Source organism: Misgurnus anguillicaudatus, chromosome 21, assembly GCF_027580225.2.
Source record: "Misgurnus anguillicaudatus chromosome 21, ASM2758022v2, whole genome shotgun sequence".
In the NCBI taxonomy this organism is placed as follows: Eukaryota; Metazoa; Chordata; class Actinopteri; order Cypriniformes; family Cobitidae; genus Misgurnus; species Misgurnus anguillicaudatus.
The window spans coordinates 30,470,512-30,486,942 of NC_073357.2; the positions used below are offsets into that span (position 1 = coordinate 30,470,512).

Here is a 16,431-nt window from a genome sequence, read left to right on the forward strand (position 1 = left end):
AAGACCTTTTTTCCATAAATCCCAGTGGTAATCCCTTCAATTTTTGGGGGAAGCAAAACACATGATCTCTTTGCTGTTTTATTTTTAATTATTTTTGAGGTCTCGGTGGGATTCATTAATGTGCGTCTCCGCCGTATAGTTTCACTTCCACTGTACATACATTGAGCTGGGTTAGCGCTCATTCCCAAATTACATTTAATTGGACAATTACTCAAACTCAGAAAACCTCCCCGCAAGAAGCCAACAAGGCTGCTAATAAACACCTTGTCTTCTCAATAAAAACAAGGAAGTCATTTACCTGACCCAAGAGGCACAATTTTTATCTGTGCTAAATTTATTTTCAAAATAATTGCGGCACACGGCGTGAGCAAGAATATTAAAAAGGAGGCAAAGGGAAGGAAGAGAAATGCAGGCCGACCTCAGGCCTGCTGTGTAGCTCTCTCCCCTGGGATAAAGGCTCATTTGTTCCCAAGATAAGAGCGTTTCACACACACACACACACACACACACAACTATAATATTATTGCTGTCATGGCATAATGAAATAATTACTGGTTTGCTCGCAAAGGCGCGATCAAACACTCATCTCCAATCCCGTCTGAACACCCCCCACACACACATTCACACAGGGAACAAAACTACTTTGTGTTTTTGTATAACACTGTTAATTAAAGACTGCTGGTGGTGAATGTCCATATTGGCCACATTATTTCTGTCGAATGAGCAGAGATTGTTAAACAGTGTACAGTGCCTTACGGCTAGTTGTGAGGTGAACTAAGCAGTGATGCAAAGTTCAATATTGGAGGTTTGGACGAAAAGGCGACCATTGAAAATGTTTGGCTTACTTGCCACTCAGTCGTATCTTTGCACTGGATTTCCCTGAGAATTGCTTACCTCGGTCACCAGTAAAACCAATAGATACAGACACAGAAAATGGATATGGTGGCCACCTTTTTGACTTTATCTAGCAGGAAATGCATTGCCTTCAGCAAGCAATGATTTGTGCTTCACCTCTTGTTCCTGCACCAGGAGTCTTGGCACAAGTGAATGAAAGAGGAAGACTAACTAACCTGGCACGAATAGCTGTGCATCTAAAGACTCAAGGCCAAAATACATCTCTCTCTCTCATTTTTGTTGCGCTTTTTTGGCATCAGAAGTAACATTTGTATTGCCAAAGAATTTATGGAGACAAAAAATACAGTGTCATTGACATAACATTTTTATTGAAATTACATCTCTCGCTTTATCCTTTTCTCTCAGTTTGCCTTCAACCCTTCCCAGAGCTCATGGGTCAAATGTCAGACTTTTTCACATCGCAGAGTAGTAGTAGGAGAACTGGCAGATGAATAAGTAATCGTATGACCTCACACATCCAGGGACAGCGGTGTAACACCTTAACTGACAAGAGTTCATCCGAATGCCACTCCCTGGTGAGGGAGAGAGAAAAACTGAGCCCAGGAGAGTTGTATGTGACAAATGGTGTGGAAAAAACAACAGCAGCAGCAGTCTGAGGGGAAGACAAGAATAAAACTCACAAATAATTAACTGGGTAAATATTGGAGAGCGGACTAACTAATTACCTTGCGCGTCTGGCTGCTCTCTCATTACTGTTCTTGTCAGCGTTAACCCTCATACTGCCGGCTGCTCTGCCCGCTATCAACACACACACACACAGGATGGATGGACAATTTATTCGGGTTGTGATGAAAGATCGCTGACCGCAAGTGATGCTGAAAATATTCCCAGCAGGTAATGTCTTCAAAAGCTGCCTCATTTGTAATCAAAATGAGGAGCTGCAGTTCAACAAAGTTGAATTGGGTGTCGTCAGTTGGAATTACATATCCATCTAAACTCATTACCCATCTGCATTCATTTTTTAATGTGTCAGTCAACAATTTTAAACTATTTTCCGCAGAGCATTGGTGTTAAATGAATAGTTCACCAAAATATAAAAATTCATAATTTACTTACCCATTTGCCATCCCAGATGTATATGATTTCCTTTCTCGAATTATGGCGGCACGACTCTCATTGGTTCTCATGTGTCTCATGACTAGTTGTCATATGGTTTGTTGTATGTCATGAGATTTAATAAATAACATAAATTAGCTAAAAATATATAGTTGTTGTCTCTCACAAACAGACTGTTTTGCTTCAAAAGATCCACTGGTTTTGCTTATTATCCAACTTTTGTAAAAATGCCTTGTTGCACTTAAATGTTTAAACAACTTGAAGACATTTACAATTTTTTTTACAAGTTAGAAGTTGCTATAAATTATAAAGATAAAGTTGTAATAACTTAAGCAATGGCGGCCGGTGACTTCTTTTTTCGAGGGCCCTCAATGCAAAGTTCATGTGTGTGGTTTGTAATTTCAAAATATGTGTTCTGTGCGTTGAGGGATCCTATGTGCATCATGTGTCTTGTCAAAATAAGTGCCTGCTGCACACGCGTCTAAAGGGTTTATGATAAAAGAGACGTTCACATTTGCCAGATACTCGCATAATCTCATGTGTAATCAGAGTATACTGTTAAGGGAGTGTCTTGCGTGTATTTTGTGAACGTGAGCATCTCTTTTATCATAAACGGTTTTGACGCGTGTGCAGCAGGCACTTATTTTGACAAAACACGTGATGCACATGGTTCACATGACGCAACAAACACATATTTTGAAAACACAAGCAACACACATGAAACTCCGAACACATATTTTGAATTTGCGCCCCTTAAACGAGCAGTCAGGAGCAGCCACTGAACTTAAGCCCCCTCCTTTTTTTTTAAAGGGGACATTTCACAAGACTGTAAAATAGATCTTTGGTGTCTCCAGAGTACATATGTGAAGTTTTAGCTCAAAATACCATATAGATAATTGATTATAGCATGTTAAAATTGCCATTTTGTAAGTGTGAGCAAAAATGTGCCGTTTTGTGTGTGTCCTTTTAAATGCAAATGAGTTGATCTCTGCACTAAATGGCAGTGCTGTGGTTGGATAGCGAGAATAAGGGGTGGTGATATTACAAGGGGAGCCAAATTTCAATTACCTATTTTTCCACATGCTTGCAGAAAATGGTTTACCAAAACAAAGTTACTGGGTTGATCTTTTTCACATTTTCAAGGTTGATAGAAGCACTGGGGACCCAATTATAGCACTTAAACATAGAAAAAGACAGAGTTTCATGATATGTCCCCTTTAAACTCCGCATTTGTGAAGAAAATTAAATTGAGTTGTTAATTATATGTTGTTTAAACTTAAAGTCGCCATAAAAAGCAAGTAGCGATTGTCTTATTTTCCTTGTGGTTACATATATCCGAATGAAACGGCTTCTGAAATTATAAAAGGTAGGGCGGGACTTGAATTCGTTCAAGTTAAGTGAGAATTGATTAGAGCGTTTGAAGTTTCATTGTGTTGCTAATTGCTAATCACTGCAATCTTTTCCCGGACTACGCCCACCTGCCATACCATATGACCGTAAGTAAAGAGAAATTGTTTGGAAGAGGGGAAGAGATTTGCGTTTTTGATTAAAGATTATGAATTTTTAAAAATGAAGTTCACATAAAAATATCACAATATTCCCCAAAAATTTGTTTTTCATTTAAATTACATTTAGACTTTAAACATTCAATTTTTGGCATTTGAATTACTTCAGTGATGGATGCATGTGCTTTTTGGAGCTTCACCATTTTTAGTACTTTATAAGAATTACATTTTAATATTAAAATAATTGTTTGTGTTCAATAAAAGAAAGGGAGTCATTTATATCTAAGATGTCATGAGTGTGAATAAATAATCAGAAATATTTTTTATATTTGGGTAAACTATTCCTTTAAATGTTACAGTTATGCCATACCAATATTCCATAAATACATCATATATTATAAATAGCCAACAGAAGTTTGGTAAACAATAGTGAGTTCTTTAGTATATGTGATATAATACAACAGACTCCATGATGGTAAAGCAGAATGATGTTTCAGTATACACACACACACACACACACACATTTCAGCACTAATGTCCAGGCCACTGGCTAATGACAGCCGCTGTGAGCCAGGCATGCACCACTTTCAAAGCTGATTTAAGTTTAACCAGCCACTCTAGAATAGTATTGATTCAAATCTGTGTCTGACAGGATACTCTCAGGATGTGTATTTAATGTGTAAGGACTTCAGATTCTCAGTAAAGCATCTTAAAGGAGAAGGCATTTAACAGCAGGTTGTGTCTCATTTGGGTTGGACGTGGCCTGCTGTCTCTGGAGGGTTGGGGGGAGTAGTCCAATTTTTCTCACTCACTTTATTTCTGTCTCTCCTTTTATTTCATCCGATACGTTTAGCTCTGAACAAGCTAAAATACAGTTGTGTCAATTTTGTTTACTTATTTACCCTGCAATAGACTTTTATGTATCATATGCAATTTTAGTAATCTGTCTTTAGATGTTTAGGAATTACAATGTTTAGCCATCATTGCCGTGGCGGCCGGTGACGACTTTTTTCGAGGGCGCTCGATGTGAAGTTCGTCACAACATGTATGTAGCCCGTCGTGTGTGGTTTGTAATTTCAAAATATGTGTTCTGCGCGTCGAGTGATCCTGTGTGCATCACGTGTCTTGTTAAAATAAGTGTCTGCCGCAGATGCGTCTAAAAGGGTTTTTGATAATAGACGCCCGCGTTTGCCAGATACTCGCATAATCTCATGCGTAATCAGAGTTTAGTGTTAAGGGAGTGCCTTGCGTGTATTTTGTGAACGTGAGCATCTCTTTTATCGTAAACGGTTTTGACACGTGTGCATCAGGCCCTTATTTTGACAAAACACGTGATGCACATGGTTCACATGACGTAACATACACATATTTTGAAAACACGACCAATACACATGACACTCCGAACACATATTTTGAATTTGCGCCCCTCAGAAGAGCAGTCACGAGCTGCCACTGCTTCATTGTCAGTGTTGTAACCTCTTTTCAATATACTGTTAATTGAACTGGACATGGGCGGATGATAACACAGCTCTCTGCACAACAGGGTCAGGTGAAGTAACTGTCACGGAAGCCTCAGTGTTATTAATTTCGGAAAGAAGGACCGTGGGATTGTGCAATTGCAATTTCTATAAGAATCATCCTGTGGCCATTATTTATTGTCTATTACAGCAATACGATACTCTCGGTTCCTATTAAATATTTAATTGAAGCTACAAAATTAGAACCATTAAACAAGACCTCAGCATAATAAACAACTAATTAGATGCATACATAAATGTAAGAGTGCTTATACACAGACATAAACCGGTTTGGTCCTGTGCTCTCTGCCTTCGGTCCAGAAAGTCCCTTTCAATGTTATCTGTTAAAGAAGTTTGTCAATTTAAATGATTGACAGGATAAGTCTATAGTAGTGAAACTGTAGTGCAGGAAGAGAGCAAAAGCAGATGGCTTATGTTCTGGAAAAAGAAAGAGCAGGTTGATAGGAAATCAAAAAACTGGGACTAGTTTTGTAACTATTATTTACTGCAATATGGAATTGCTTGTAGGGTACTTACAAGTGTCCAATTAGCCACAATCTTTGTTACTTATAATGTATGTGTAGCCACAACAAAAATCTCAGATTTCGGGGCTCCCAAGGTCTCTGTGTCGCACATCTGCCGATGACATGCTGGCGGACTGCAACAGTCCCACACAAAATTATGTAGGTTATTTCCACTCGCATGACACAATGAAGGCAGCAAAATACATCTCAATGCCACCACCTGAACTCTCGCTCTTTTCTCCGCCTCAAAAACTTCTTGATTAGCACGTGCACGTTTCACTTACACATGACTCTAACAAATGCTTTCGCGATCGGCTATGAATTTAAGTGGCTTTTTCCTCCGCTCCAGACTGCCTGACAGCTTCTTAATGCTGCCACATTAAAGTGCTTTTGCAGCATGTGTGATGCAGCTTTAACTAGGTCCTGGGGGCATTGTTAGTTATCATTGCCTGCTGCAGGAGCGGACGGCCGCGGCCCCGGTGAAAGCAATTTCAGCTTTTCCTCCCAATCAGCCCACGCTACATGAGAGCAGAGAACGCAGAACAAACGTACAGTGCTCGCTCGTCGCTCCCTGTAGCTCGATCCTATCTGGACCAGGCTCCCGACCCTCTGGGTCCAAGCAGTATGCATATTTCTGTTCCCCCTCAAGATGCGAGACGGATCGCCCCAGGTCCCCCGGCTCACACAAGTATCCCTACATTAGACTCTCAATGACTAATAAAACGGTTTTGTTAGTCCGGGATTGGTGCGTCAGGGCATCAGTTATGGCACTTTTCCATTGCATGGTACCCCGCGATTTGGGTCGGTCGGCTTACTTTTGGGGGCTTTTCCACTGGGCTTTTTTAGTACCACCTCGGTTGGGGTGCGAGATGAGCTGACACTAAAACGTGACATGAAAACACTAAAGATCACTGATTGAAACATGATGAGCGTCATGCTAAATGCAAGTTAGCTTTACCTTCGTGCTTGCGCTGTCTCGACCAAACCTGTTGTCATCTGTGTTTTGTTGTAAGTTCCCAAACTCCCATTTAGCAATGAAAACATCCACAGGTTGAGAATCAGAAAAAAACATACCAGTGTTTTACAGACTTGCAGTTTGTGGCAGCACATTCGCGACGAGCAGATCCGCATTTACTGCATTTTTGCAACTTCCCAGATAGCAAAAAATATCCACATGGCTTCTTTATGCCGCCAGCCCCAAGCTGTCGGCTATAGGTGCGTCCCGTTGGCAGGGATGAAACTTTTGCCGCCGAATACGTCACTCCCATTTGTTGACCGACTGCTTAATTTATGCTTAACTTTTAAAAAGCAGCTGCCGCCGGCGGTCCGCTGTCAGACCTGGGTTACCCAGATAGCAAAAAATATATCCGCATGGCTTCTTTATGCCGCCAGCCCCAAGCTGTCGGCTATAGGTGCGTCCCGCTGGCGGGGATAAAACTTTTGCAGCCGAATACGTCACTCCCATTTGTTGCGAGATTTCGCCAGCATGCAGCCAGCCATTAATGTATGGGAACGTATAGCATTCCAATGACGCTCTCACTTGTATGATGTCACAGCAGTAGGCAGCACAAATATAACAAAACGCCTATAATCCCTCCCACTCTGAAGTGTTACTAAACTCGATGGAAAAGCTAATAAGTCAAAGTGAAGTGAGCTGACCTGACCTGACCTGACTTGTGGGGTACTATACAATAGAAAGCGCCATCAGCGGACAATCGCACAAAACGCGTTTTTAGCAGATAAAAATTAGAGGCGTGCCGCACTGCCTTTTTATATTGCTAGGTAACCACCTAGGCAGCTGTCCTGTCAATCAAATGTTGTAGCGTGAACACTCTTAAAACTTTGGTTTGCGGTTGTTCCAAGCAACTGTAAACTTCTGTCACCACAACGAAAGGCCCGCCTCTCCCCTCATTTATTTGGATAATGGAAAAACGTGAATGACATCGGGCTCTTTTATTTAACTTCAGGCGCTCATAGTGCTCCTGCAAAAACGCATGAGGCATTCGGCACACGTAAACAGCATGCATAACACTCACTGCCCGTAGAAAATCATTTAAAAAAGGCGCCAAAAATGCATTCTGTGTGATCCGCCCCTTACTGTGGGTTCACACCAGCCACTTTGAGACGTCAAATTCGCGTCTACCGCGCCTAACATTTTGAATTTTCTCGCTTCATTCGCACGTGAACGCTGCATGTGAAAGTCATCGAGACATTCACATGGGAATTTTGCATCATGGGAGGGGCTTCTGCGACTCGCTCGCTTCCTGTAATCACGTCACTACTAGAGCAAGCGCCTGTTTGGTTAACACGGCGTGTTTTCAAAATTTTAAACTCGCGCGTTTGCCGCAGCAACGCTTAATTCGCTTCATTTGCGTGAACTAAACGCCCAAATGAGGCGGAATCGCGTCTACCGCGCCGCACTAAACGCCTCATTCCCGCCGCAAGACCTCCATCCACACGTCAACGCGTCTTCACATTGACTTAACATTGAAGTCACTTGCACTTGACGTCTCTACCGCGGCTGGGGTGAACGCAGCATTAGAGATCCTGAAGTTAGTGCAGTCAACATGAATTGTAGGTCCAACTCTAAATCTTTCAAGAAGAACTCCCTCTAAGTGGCAACAGATCAGCTCCATAATGAGTACAGCTACACTTCAAATGTTCACACTCCAGAGAATATTCAGCGGGAAAGATTTGAAGTCAGTTTGGAATGAAAGAGACTTAACAAATAGCATGGCAATAATGAGAACTTTTTTAAGTTTGATACCATAGCTGTCAGGTACTGTGTGAAATGTGTGACTCTTCTATTGTAACAGAGTGACAGCATGGGGGTGACTGGAGTAGATAAAAGCTTGTGAGATTTTAAGACTCTTTTTCTCTGATTGCATCCTTCTTAGTGTTGTACTACGGGGCTTGTGATTAATCTTATGTCAGATGGAAGATAGTGTAGGTACACAGATACAACAAGCTGTCTGATGCTCTGACTTATGAGGCTGTGGTAGTATTACTCTGCGGGTGAAGCTGTTGACCTGTCACCCATTAAAGGGGACATACTTTTTTCATGTTTAAGTGTTATAATTGTGTCCCCAGTGCTTCTATTAACATAGAAAATGTGAAAAAGATCAACCCAGTAACTTAGTTTTGGTAAACCATTTTCTGTAAGCATGTGAAAAATAGCTCCCCTTGTGATGTCAGAAGGGGTTACTACCCCCTTTAATCTGCACTGTCCAACCACGGCACTGCCATTTACTGCAAAGAGAGAGAGAGAAATTGAGTTTTAATTTTAACAAACCTCATTTGGATTTTAAAGGACACACCCAAAATGGCCCATTTTTGCTCGCACCTACAAAGTTGCAAATTTTAACATGCTCTTTAAAAAACATCTGTGGGGTATTTTAAGCTAAAACTTCACATATGTACTCTGGGGACACCAAGGATTTATTTTACATCTTAAAAAAGTCTTGTGAAATGTCCCCTTTAACAAGTCATGATTTATTCAAAAATGCATCATAGCTATTCACTCTGGGGTGCGTGCAGGTTAGATATCCTGATTAGTTTTGTGGTCTTTTAGGACATTGCAAATGTGTTGTATAGACGGTTTCAACGGATGCACGTGTGGTGACGCGATACGCATCTGGCCCGAGCTTTACTTCCAGTTTCAGTTTTTTAATGGTCTGACTAAACTGGTGTGCGTTTCCCGAACAACGACGTAACTCGCTGCTAAACCAACATAGTACGTTGCATAGTTGGAGAAACTAACTACCTTGTCACAACAGTTTTGCCGAAAGCATAGTAACTTTGTCGCACATTCGTCGTTTGAACCATGTTGGTTTAACAACATAGTTGATGATGTCATGTGGGAGGTTAAGTACTAATTTATATGTGCAAATCGATTTAATGTCAGAATATTGCTTTAAATAACACATATTGCATCGGAAAACTGATTTTCTTATTGCGATTTACTTATTTGTTGTTTATTGTCACGATATTCATGCGTAAGTTCCCTCTTACGTCACTCCTCCCAGGGATTCCCCAGGGTCTTAAAGCCCATAGGACTGCGCACATGTGCAGTTTCCAAATGCAGCTCTTTAATTCTGTTTACAAACTTAAAGACTTAAAATAATTTTTTTATATGGATATAGAATGTACTACATGTTTTTTGCTTATTTTATTCAAAAGCATGATCAACATAAGTCTGCATGTTATAATAACAAGGAACTATGCTTCTAACCACAGGTGAAGAGCTGTCGTTCCAACCACACAACTTTGCCATGGACCTTGCAAATGTTCGTTTGAACTATGGTTTCGGGAAACACCAACCGTGTGTCTCAATCAGCTCCCTTGTTCAGTAGTCACGGCACTGATCAGGGAGTCGGCCATTTTAAGGGCTGTCTCAATCGCAAAATCCGTTCAGTGCACTGGAACGTTCGTTCCCTAAAAATTCCCACAATGCAACGCAAAAACCAGTGAGCATCGATGGTCCCTATGTTCCCTAACCGGAAATCACGTGACCTTTCTGAAGCTTGCCAACCGAACATCACGTAATCACTCAATAAACTTTATGAAATGTTACAGAACTTTTATAAAGACAAACCTTTGTTTTAGTTGTAAATATTAACACACATTGCTACACAGTAAGGGACCACAATCTACTCAATATTTAAAATAATAATATTTATTTAAAATTGTAAATATATTTATTACATTTTAAATGTAATTATATGCCTCCAATTTTATGCACAGATATGTAAGAGAATAATGACAGCATTTTTCACAATGTACTGTTTTTAAAATTAAGTCAGAGAGATGTTGGTTTTGCCGGTTGTTGATGAGTAACAGCTGTGAGTGATTACAACGCGCTTAATCAGCCACGTGACTGAAAAATAAGTGAACATTGTCCCAATGTGAAGTGAGCTAGGGTCCTTACCAGTGCCTGAACCTGTGTACACGATATATTGATTCACGACCTCGGGAGCTAGGGAACGAATTGAGACACACGGCAAATCATTGAACTTTGTCAGTAACAACGAAACTTACGACAGTAGTTGGCTAACGATGCTTTTGGGAAAAGCACCCCTGAACTCTTGAACAAATACCTCGTCAAAAATAACAAATGTTTTGGTTTCCTAGGTAATCTATGTGTTGTTTATTTTGCGTGTTATATAAATAAACTACGTTTAAAGTACTTTGTTGTTATTTATCCTTAACGGAGTTTACCAGAAGTTACGTGTTGACCACGAAAGCCGCTTGTTTATGTTGTTTATCTTTGGCTTTGCATGTGAGACTAAGCTCCATGTTAGTATGTTGCTAACAATCATTAAAATGGCAGAAATAAATTGCATGCACAATACTCCAAAAAGTTTGAAATCGATATTTTCTGTATAAAATGTTTATTTATAATCATACATAATCAAAGTTGCGTATACATTTTTGTAACATCTTTCATGTCAGGAACACACCTACAGTGTCACCTGAATGCTGCTTATACAAGGTTTTGAAACAAGGCAATAATATTTGACATACTGCAGAAATGTTTAATATTTGTGTTGGCATACTCTTGCTAAAAGGCATTTTCAAACGTAATTTTCCATTTCTACAGTTTCCTTTCACATTTAACAGCCTTGTCTGCATTAGGGAAGCAAATGGTAAGAAACGTCTTCTTGATGCCTTGTGCACAAATTTTACACAATCACCCCATCGTAAAGTTTTATCTTGGGGAACCAATTAAAGGCAGTGTAATAACCATACTGTTTGTGTTGGTGATTATGCGAAATAATCTTTCCGGGTTTAGGCGGGCCATGGTTCCAGGTAGTGGATGGTGATGATTAAGATAAACCATATTGTGTGCGTTGAGGTAAGTGACCTGCCACGTGGAGCAGATAAGGGTCCAATTAATCTGAGGCGAAATGCGCTGGGGTAAAATAAAGATAATTGCTAAATCACCAGGCTACATAGCCGCAATAGATTTTCTTCGTATTATTGCTGTGAGGGTGGAGAAATTAAATGGATTATATCGCAGCTCCTTTCAGATGGATTACAACTGCTTTTAAATAACAGCAAGAAAGCAAGTGCAATTTCATCAGTGCCCGGCAATCCGAGAAGCCACTGACAGTCTCTGCGTGATTTAAATTGAACACTATCTATTTAAATAAACCCTTGGATAGTCAGTAGTCCACTGGATATGCATTTAAAGTATGGAAGAAAGGCTTTTCAGGAAAGGCCAAAAGAATAGATGCTTGATGATTTAGTACGAGATTTTTTTTGTTTTGTTTTTTGACATTATATGGTAAAACTGTGAAGATTCAGCAGAATGATGGAAGTGGTTGTGTTGCTTGTGTTGTTGTACATATGTAAGGGCTTTCAAACGCTCGCAAATGAAACATAAATGAAAGAGACGTAGAGCTCTTTAAATTTATCAATGATACCCTAAAGTCCACGCCAAACACTGTGGCTAGAAGTCAGGACTGATGTAAAAACTTGTGCTCATACATTACACATTAGATCAATAGGAGAGTACCTATAGGCGGCCTTTTGTGGCAACAGCAATCCGGTCAATCCATGCATTTTTCGACTACCTCTATGTGGATGAGCTCAAAAGTTTTATACCCCGTTTACACCTGTATTTAGCATCGTCCACTTGTGATCCGATTGACCAAACGCATCTTAATACCAGTTATAAACAGCCCCTAGAAGGGTCACACAGCAGTACCCAAGGCTTCATGCGCTTCCTTTAAAGCCCTGCTAGCATGCAGCCCCCTATCGGAGCTTGAGCACTGGTTATATGCACTCATTATTGCCTCCATTAGAGAAAACATTTCAACAGAACCCTCATACAAACACATCACCGCTATGCTTTTACGCTCTCTGCCACTCGCTTTTATACTCTTACTGCCGGTCTGCATCTAAACCGGCATAAAGGACAAGAAATGGGCCCACTTTTCATTTTATTTATTTATTCATTTATGTATATAGGGGAGTATTTTTCTGCCAGAGCGTTTCTAACGCTTCGTGTAAAGAGCTTTTACGTGTCCCTATTCTTTTATTATGTTGCTGCTGTGTTGCTGCCTGTGTGTTTATTTGCTGCTTCTCCTAATTCTTTCCAGGTTAAAGGTCACATGAAACCCCTGCATAGCCCAGGTTTCACAGTAACTGAGAATGTATAAAGTAGGGATGTGCATTTATGTCATTTTTTATTTCGATTAAGCCATCTGAAAAATGTGGGGAAATTAACTAGGGGTGGGGCAATCAAAGGGGCGGGGCATATGAGTCATGGTGAAAATAAAATATTTGTATTAAAAAATTTCAAATAAAACTTAATTTTGAAGAAACTATAACAGAAAAATGAACACATGCTAGATTATTAATGAATTCAAAGTTTTTTAACAGAAACCTCTAACAGGAAAAGCTGTGTGATGAAGTGAAACTAAAGGGTTAATAAACACAAACTGAAGCGCTTTCTATATGACGCACTCTACATAATATTAAGCCTTATATACAACATAAATGTATTATACAATGTGCATCTATCTGCACCAAATGCAAGACTAAGACTAAGTTATGTACTGGACAGAAAGTTTAACTCGTTTTGTGCACATCCAGTCAAAGCACAAGCTTCATAACATTAAGCAGATTTAAGTCTTTTGCTATCATTTTAGCGATTAGCTGTGTCGTGGTGTCCTCTCTCTTAGGGCGTTTTCACATTAGCACTTTTGGTGCGCACCCGGGTTCGATTGACATCAGAGTTTGGTACATTTGGATGATGTGAACGCTGTCTTCTGAACTCGGGTGCGCACCCGCGAAACGTACTCGAGTCCGCTTAAAAAAGGTGGTCTGGGGTCCGGTTCATGTGAACTCCAGATCGGTTCGCTGCTGATGTGAGTGCAATCATACTAAATCGCAGAAGTGAACCGCTGTTAATTACGTATTATACGGAATGTCCCAGCAAAACAGACGTGTGTGTTTGTGTGCGTGCACTTACCTTGACAACAAAATGCATAGAATGCTTGCTTGACTTTTGTTCTTATTTTTTTTAAACCGTTGGTTTTGCTTTCAAAGAAATAATACAGAAACGCACTTGCGTCTGTCTGCCGCAAACATACTTAAGTCGTTTCGATGACAACGGGCTGTCCGCCGACGTCAATTTTTGCAGAGACATTCAGAAATCATCTCTCTGCTTGCAGTTCGTCAATCACGCCTGTCGTCTTCTCGTTTACAGCGGTTGCCAAGCAACATGAGTACGCGTCGGCTGCAGCTTGATGATGCAAGCGTACCGCGGTTCGGATGCAAAAATAATATGTGAACACAGTCCATGTGGGGCATGGGGAGGGGGGAGCAATCGAACTCTGGTTCGGACCAGGCAATCGCACCAAATGTGAAACCGCCCTTACCTGTTCTCAGTCAAGATGTTATGTTTGTATTGCTCTCTGTTGGCTCTTGACATTTGATTTATAAATATGAAATGATATGAGGAAACTTGTGATAGCGCTGTAACTTACATTTTGCACCCGACTGACTGTATTTTCGTCCTTTTTCGTAGTGATTCCGAAAATCACGGCATCCTTTTAAACCATAGTGCCTCAGTGATGTGAGGTGTGTTGCGTGTATCGGCGTGAGTTAGCATAGGAAGCGGACTTATCTGTTTGCTTTTGAATCATGCATGGTACTGAGGTCATACGCCAGTCTGCGCAGCTTACGTCGACATCAAACATGCACCCAGTCTTTAATACCACAGGCACTGTAACCCTTACGAAAATTAAACATGTTTTTTTGGTGATCACCAAAACCATGGTTTTACTACAGTAACTATGTTGTTGCAGGAAACGCACGATCATCGTTTTCGTGATCGATCATCGATGCCACGTTCGAGTACTCAAGCAATCGATTACTCGTGCCCATCCCTAGAATAAAATATTTGTGACCCTGTCTGTGAAATCCAGGCTAAAGTCTCGTAATCCTAATAAGATTAGTAGCATTAAAATTTGATTTCACTCATTAATTTAAGTCTTTAAAATGGTCTTATTCAGTAATAAAGATATCAAGGTTACAGTATATTGTCACACAATGTTCTTTACATTATGCAAGATAATTTTTTTGTAGAAAATGGTGAATCATAAAAAAAACTACTTTTAGCTGGGTTTGTACAGACAGGGTCACATTTTGTTCCCCTTATAACAAGAGAGGCTTGAGAAGAATTAATTTTCCTTTTCTCTCTGAATTTGAAAGGGAGATGTTTTGATGTCTGCTGAAGAGTTCTTCAGATTAAATACAACACTTTAGCAGAAGAAGTGCGTAACCGTTGTACGGCTCCAATAAAGAAACAACCCAGAGATGCAGAGAATCATCTCTTCACTAAAAGACGACAACATCGCTTTAATCTACTGCCAAATGATTAAAATCTAAACCTTTTACTGAAAATTTGGGAAGTAAGTGACCACACTTAAGATTGGTTCTGTGTTCTATGCTACATCTTTAAAGAAAACAAACTACACTTTTTATGTGAAAGCAAATAATTAGCATCCATTAAGCCAAGTGCCCTAGAATAAGATGACCAGATGTCCCCATTTTCCATTTTTTGGTGTTCTGTTCGACACAAATACACACCAAGAAAAATACTTTTTTTTTAAGATTTAGTCTCCGTTTTTGAATTTATAGATAATAAGAAATAATAATAAAATAATAAACATATAATAACTGATTTAATTCATCAGTGCCAGTGAAAGCACTTTAAATTGAGAACTCTTTAAGTAGTCCAGTAGATATGCATTTTAAAATATGTGAGAAGTGATGGAAGTAGTTGTGTTGCTTGTGTTGTTAGTAAATATGCTGCACGAAATGTTGTTCATGTATATGTAAGTGCCAGTGTTGGGGGTAACGCATTACAAGTAATGTGCATTACGTAATAATATTACTTTTCTGAAGTAACAAGTACAGTTACGCATGACTTTATTAATGTACACATTTATATTTGAGTTACTTTTTTAAAAGTAATGCGAGTTACTTTTTAGTTTACTTAATTCAATTTAAAAATAATGTACTGAATTAAACTGAGCGTATTAACGTAGAATTACGCACTTTGTGTGCCTGAGCGGTAACAGTTTAAGTCAGAAACGGAGATGGCAGGCCAGAGCTTGACATTTTTGCGATCATAAAAAACACCTGCAAGGCCTGAAAGAGATCAAGCCTCAGCCAAGTAAGAAAAGTAATGCAAAAGTAACTTAAAAGTAACGTAAGCATTACTTTCCATGAAAAGTAATAAGTAACACAATTAGTTACTTTTTTCGGACGTAACTTAATATTGTAATGCATTACGTTTAAAAGTAACTTTCCCCAACACTGGTAAGGGCTTTCACACACTCACAAAATGAAACATAAATGAAAAAGAGATGGAGACCAGCCTCTTAGTATTATCAATGATACCCTAAAGACCATGCCAAAGACTGTTGGTTCACGCTAGATGTCAGGACTGATGTAAAAACATTGTGCTCGGTACATCACACATTAGATCAATAGGAGAGTAGGCGGCCTTTTGTGGCAACAACAGCAATCCGGTCAAATGCGTTTCGACTACCTCTAAATGTGGTTAAAAGATTTCAGTGATATTTTGACTAGGGATGCACCGATAGGATTTTTTGGGCCGATACCAATTTAAACAGACAACTTCTGGCTGATGCCGATACCGATATTAAACACTTGTATACAATACTATACAGTTGGTCTATTAGCTAGTTTATTTCTGCATCAAATTATTTTTACTAAACATGGATTGGATCTAATTAACCTTTAAACTGACCAACATAATAAGAGAGGCACAAATTAAGCTAAAACAAATATAATAAGACAGCAAAGGTAGTTTTTGCTATTCAGCATTTATTTTATTAACAACATTAACTAATTTTTTACATATAATGGATTATA

At 39.6% G+C, this 16,431-nt stretch overlaps 2 long non-coding RNA genes across 3 annotated transcripts in view; one reads left to right on the forward strand and one right to left on the reverse strand.

Moving 5' to 3' along the window:
• The window catches only part of LOC129442012 (uncharacterized), a 156,149-nt gene extending 154,560 nt beyond the window's left edge, over window positions 1–1,589 (forward strand). For both annotated transcript variants that reach the window (XR_012359928.1, XR_012359929.1), the window contains one exon: window positions 1,261–1,589. This is a non-coding gene — a long non-coding RNA (uncharacterized lncRNA). The remainder of the gene's footprint in view (window positions 1–1,260) is intronic.
• Window positions 1,197–2,135, reverse strand: LOC129442018 (uncharacterized). The gene is made up of 2 exons (XR_008643752.2): window positions 1,581–2,135; window positions 1,197–1,507 (listed from the first exon to the last, which is right to left on the reverse strand). It is a non-coding gene; the product is annotated as an uncharacterized lncRNA (long non-coding RNA).
• Window positions 2,136–16,431: the final 14,296 nt, after the last annotated feature.